Source organism: Rattus norvegicus, chromosome 15, assembly GCF_036323735.1.
Source record: "Rattus norvegicus strain BN/NHsdMcwi chromosome 15, GRCr8, whole genome shotgun sequence".
Lineage (NCBI taxonomy): Eukaryota > Metazoa > Chordata > Mammalia > Rodentia > Muridae > Rattus > Rattus norvegicus.
In genome coordinates, this window is record NC_086033.1 from 35,129,594 (window position 1) to 35,135,611 (window position 6,018).

At 45.0% G+C, this 6,018-nt stretch overlaps 1 pseudogene; it reads right to left on the reverse strand.

The window, feature by feature from the left end:
• Positions 1-3,395: 3,395 nt before the first annotated feature.
• On the reverse strand, positions 3,396-3,944 carry Rangrf-ps4 (RAN guanine nucleotide release factor, pseudogene 4; annotated as a pseudogene).
• Positions 3,945-6,018: the final 2,074 nt, after the last annotated feature.

Genomic DNA, 6,018 nt, shown 5'->3' on the forward strand with positions numbered 1-6,018 from the left:
GAAATGCACCAAAAAACTCCTGGTGATATTCAGTGGCTTCTTGCTGCTTCTGTGAATTCTGGCTAATTGTCAGAGTCATGTTAGCTGAGACAGACTCACATACTGAAGCAAGTCACATGGTGAGGCAAGAGACATGGTGAGGCAAGACCCGTGGAGGACACATGATGTTTGGAGGGAGTATAAATAGGACTCCACGACTGTGATGGAGGCTGAGTTAGGCTTGCTTCTAGAGCTAGCTGTTCAATGCTTGTTGGCCCTGGTACCTGCTGCTGACTCTTGCCAATTTGGCTGAGGTCCAGCTATCTCTGCTCGGTAGTGCCACTGCTGCTGATTCGTGTTGCTCTACTGAACTGGACCGCCGGTGTATCTTTGAAGTGTTTATGAGTAGATTTGAGCTGCTGCTTTCCTGTGGACTGATCTGCCGATTTCCTGACAACAAAGATTGGAGTTGCTCCAAAGAACCATTTCTAAACAGATCCACTTCTCCCATATCATTCCTTTTCCACTACCTCTGGTGGACGGTGGACCAGAAGGAGGTTAAAGCGTTTAGGGGTTGGGGATTTAGCTCAGTGGTAGAGCACTTGCCTAGCAAGCGCGAGGCCCTGGGTTCGGTCCCCAGCTCCGAAAAAAAAAAAAAAAAAAAAAGAAAAAAAAAGCGTTTAAGAACCATCATTAAAAGTAGGTTTTGAGGGGGCTGGAGAGACACTGACTGCTCTTCCAGAGGTCCCGAGTTCAATTCCTGGCAACCACATGGTGGCTCACAACCATCTGTAATGAGATCTGATGCCCTCTTCTGGTGTGTCTGAAGACAGTGACAATGTGTTCATATAAATAAATAATTTTTTAAAAAAGGAGGTTTTGAAAAATAGAAGTTACATTCTCCCTTTTAAAAAAAATCTCCTTAGTTCTTCTATGATTACAGGATTTCTTTCTTTTCCATGGGAAAATTCTAGTTACCTAACTAGGCTTAAACAGCTTTTAGATTAGAACTATTAGTCTTTTAGTCCCCATATTGGGAGGATGGAATAAGTTACATTAGCAGGGAAGCTCTTTGTTCCTATCATATATGCAATGCACTCACTGCAGTCCATGAATAAACTTGTCTTTACCTTAAGAAAAGTTACACTAGGGGTTGGGGATTTAGCTCAGTGGTAGAGCGCTTGCCTAGCAAGCGCAAGGCCCTGGGTTCGGTCCTCAGCTCCGAAAAAGAAAAAAAGAAAAGTTACACTAAACTTTCAGAAACAAAAAATGTGTTTCATTTAAAGAACTTCTTGATCAGTTTTCAATCATCATCTTGATTACATATGAGCACAGTATTGGTGGTAGATATCCCAATATAGACCTCATAAAATATTATACACATTTTTATTTCTGCCCAAGCAAGAGAGCAAAGTTCTGTAAGCCTATCACTTGTTTCTTTGTGACAGGATCTCCCTGTGTGGCCTAGACTGGTCTTAAATTCATAATTTGTATTCTAGTTGGCTTTCTATAGCTGTAACATTTGGATTAAAACCAACTTGGTAAGGAAAAGTTTATTTGGCTTACAAATTCCAATCACATTCTATCATTGAGAGAAGTCAGGGCAAGAACTCAAGAAAGGAACCTGGAGGCAGGAACAGAAACAGAGGCCATGAAGGAACAGTGCTTAGGACTTGCTCCCTCTGGCCTCCTTAGACTGCTTTCTCACACAACTCAGAACTATGTGTGAGAGCCCCTCAGAGGGCTAGGACCTCCCTTATCAATTATTAATCAAGAAAATGCCCCACAGTCTGCCCACAGGTCAGTCTAATGAAGACATTTCTCACTTGAGTTTCCCTCTAAGTCAGATGACCCTTGTGTTGTGGTAATATTAAAAAGGATTTTTTATATTGGTTCCTGCCAGCTGGATCTGCTCGCTCCGGCTGCTACTCTGCCACTTGGTCTGCAAGCCCTCTCCGGGCTGTCTCCCTTTTAGCTGCCCTTTCCGCTCGGTCCCCTAGGCAGTAGTTACCACACCTGACACACACACACACACACACACACACACACACACACACACACACACACACACCTTGTTCTTTGGGCCCTGTGCGTTCTCACTCCACGCAGGCAACAAAACCAGATCCCCACGCTCCAACTCCCCCTCAGCCATTTCTTCCACACACTGTCCTCTTTAGCCCGGTAAACCAAAGTTCCAGAAACTTGTAATTTAGCAATTAGATTTACTTGTTAAATTCCCAATCCACAATACATCCACACAACAAACTCACTGCCAATTAATAAAGATTTGAACGGCCCACCTAGACAAGAAAAAATCGACCCAGTCCACCTGGATCTGGATTATCCTGCTCGGTTGTCTCCATCTTGATTCTTTCCGCTCCCCTTTCTCCTCCCTCCTTCCTAGACTTTTCCCTGCCCACCCTTCCTTCTCATCCAATGATAGGCCACGCCTTATCCTGAACGCACCTTGTTGCATAATGACATCATCCTACACCCTAGCTTGTGTGAAATTGATTAAAAAACTCACTGGTACAATCCTGCCTCTGCTTTATCAGTACCAGAATTATAGATGTGCACCATCAAACCTAGCTAAAAATTATATCTCTAATAATCTACTGAGCCCATTATGTTAAGCTGGGGTGGTTTGAATAGCTAAGGTCTCCATAGACTCATGTGTTTGAATGGTTGGCCCGTAGGGAGTGGCAGTATTAGGAGATAGGGCCTTGTTGGAGTGTGCCATTGTGGGGGTGGCTTTGAGGTCTCCTATGCTCAAGATCCACTCAGTGTGGCATGCAGTCTTCTGCTGACTGAGGATCAAGTTGTAGATAGAACTCTTGGGTCTTTCCCGCTCCTTGTCTGCCTGCAGGCTGCCGTGCTTCCCATTATGATGATAATGAACTAAACTTCTGAAACTGTAAGCCAGCTCTAGTGAAATGTTTTCCTTCATAACAGTTGCCTATGTCATGGTGTCTCCATAGCAATGAAACTCAAAAAGCCTAAGCACTTATTGAAGTCTACAAGTTGCACATATGGGTGCCCATTGTATCTCCGAAAGGAGGGCTCTCTGTAGTTCATACACGGAGAAGCAGGGTGCGAGAAGTTAACGCAGGCCTAACATCATTTGGTGGTAGGGGATGCTGGAGCTCGAATGCATCGGAGTTTATACCATCTCCTTGGTGATTTGTTGGCCCTCAGAGCACTAGAACACATTTTCTTTTTTCTTTTTTCTTTTCCTTCTTCCTTTTCTTTTCTTTTCTTTCTTTCTTTCTTTCTTTTTTTTTTTCTCTTCATAAAGCAAGTTTCTTTCTGCTGAGGAGGTGTCTTACATTCACATCCAGGGAAGCAGCAGAAAGAAACTCCCCCTCTTAGAACTGGGCCCCTGAGTCAGCAGCACGCGGTCTGTGTTTCAACCACCTTTACTGGGGACCAAAGGGGTTGGGATCATGACGAGTCAAACTAGCTACCCAGCTGTTCAAAGTTACCCGGGCTCCAAGGTGGACATGACAGATTTTCAGGGTCAAGAGACCTGCTGTGACACGGGGGCTGATTGAGGGTGAGCGAAAGGTCAGTGTGATACTGGGGCAACCGAAGCAAGGCCTGACACCCTTTGCTACCTGTTGGTTCTCTTTAGCGACCTGCTGCTTGCCAGAAAGGAACCAGGCATCTTGACAGCAGCCTCTCAGGGATAAGTTCTCCAAACAGAGAGGCTGCACAGAGAGCACACGCACAGCCCTAGCCCCCTGCACCCCGCCAGTGCCCTCAAAATGGTACCGCGCAGCCGCTGTGCCCTGCACGTGGGCCCCGAGTTCCAGAAGTTCTATGATCAGACTCTGGTCCGTCACAGGATGGCAGAAAGCTTCTTGGTTGTCTGGCACCAGTCGGAGGTCACTCACATCAATGGCCCCTCGGGGGAGGATAGTGGAGAAGGCGCCTCTGAACAGTGGACAGTTTCTGGTGGGCTCCATAGATACAGTACTTGAGTATGGACATTAGCGAGGTTTTATAGAAACCCACACGGGTCTTCGAGGTATCATTTCCCGTGGTGTTCCCGGAGCAGCCACTACCTCCTCCGGGCTACTAAGCTCTTGGACCTTTAAGATCTCTAGACTACATTTTCATATCACCTTCACAAACCTTGTTCAGTCCAAATAACAGTTCTGTATTGCTTTATCATAGGAATGAGGGGAAAGCCTCAAAGAGAAGGGACATTTCCGAGAGTGTGATAGGCTAAAGGCATATTTGAAATAGGAATTTAATGCTCAGATCTGTTTTTTTTTTTAACTTCCACTGTTACTTTCTTTAAAAATATTACTTATTTATTATATTTGTGGTCATATACACACCACAGTAGGCGTAGGCAGTCAGAGGACAGCTTCTGGGAGTCACCACTCCCCGTTTACCATGTAGGTCTTGGGGATGGAAATCCAGTTGTTGAAATTTGATTGAACGGTGGCTTTATTGCCCGAGCCATCTCACTGTTGACCCAAACTGTTCCTTTCCATAACTTGCCCCTCACATCTTCATCTTGTCACCTTTCTACGAACATCTGCTAGTGTTAAATAGAGCTTCCTATGAAGTTGAATAAGAATTAAAGGTACATCTAGGGCCTGTCAGCTCTCTCACTGCTGTGAAGATGCTACTGCCAAGGCTGGCAGCCGGAATCCAGTACCCAAGAGATGCAATGTGGAAAGGCAGAACCCACTTTTGCCAAGATATCCTCTTACCTCCGCACACGCAAGTGGGACGTGTGCACCCACTTTTGTGTGCACCCACTTTTGCGTGCATGCAAAATCAGTAAAAATATATTTACAAAAATGTACCTCTGGCAAAGAGTAGTGGTTCATGACTTTAATCCCAGCACTCGTGAGGCGGAGGCAGGAAGACCTCCCTGTGCATCCGCATTGCAATTTTCATACTAGCTCCGGCTACACTGAGAAATTTTGTCTTTTTTTTTTTTTTTTTCGGAGCTGGGGACCGAACCCAGGGCCTTGCACTTGCTAGGCAAGCGCTCTACCACTGAGCTAAATCCCCAACCCCGAATGGAGACTCTCTTAATAAGACAGCTACACACTTAAGGAAGTCATGTAAGACTATTATGGCACAAGTACCCTGGTGCACTTGTAGAGATCAAAGGATGTGTGACCTCTTTTCTCTCTTTCTACCTTGAGGATCCTAGGGATGGAACTCAGGTTGTCAGGCACCTTTCCCTGCAGGATTGTAAAAGTAACTTTTATTTGCCAGATTCTATTGTCATCTAGGAGGCTTACTGCTGAATAAGCTCACCCTTTCTAGTTCTTTCTGAACTTGTTCAACCCAACCATTTTGGCTCAAACTCTTCTCCAAGATAACTGATTCAAACAGGCTTCTCTTGGCTTCTGACTGCAGTGCTTTGCTTGGCACCAAGCTAATTCTAGCAGTCTGTTCTAATTTTCCTGTTTCTTCTCATTCTCTGACTTGTTCTGTCTCCATGTGTGTCTGCAACCAGTCTCTGTAAAACTGTCCCAGTAATAACTGTGTCTGAACTCTCTCCTGTGCTACTCTCTCTCCTGTCTGATCTCCTGTGAGTTGTGTGCATCCTATCTCTGATTCATTCTGTCAAATGTTTCTCTGATTTGTCATTTTGTCTGCCCCTCAATTACAAGTCGCTTTCAAATATAGCCTCTTCCTTCTATAAACTAACCTTACCTTCTTTGTTTGGGATAAAGGTGTGTACTAAGGTTCCGTTAAGCCAAAACAGGATTAAAGGTGTGTCATTCCAGGTAGATCACACAGACCTAGGAGGGCTTTGGGGGTGATCCCTGCCCGGAGAGGCCAGGTTGCTTAATTAAAGTTTGTTCAGACTGAGTCATCTTACTGTACAGCCCCTGCTTTTTTTTTTTTTTTTTTTTTTTTTGACAGTGTCTCAGTGTGTAGTTGCCATTGGCCTGGGACTTGTTATATAGACCACACTAGCCTCAAACTCAGAGATCTCTCTCTGCCTCCTGAGTGCTGAGATTAAAGGCCTTTGCTACCATGCTCAGCTAAATGCTAAGTCTGTTA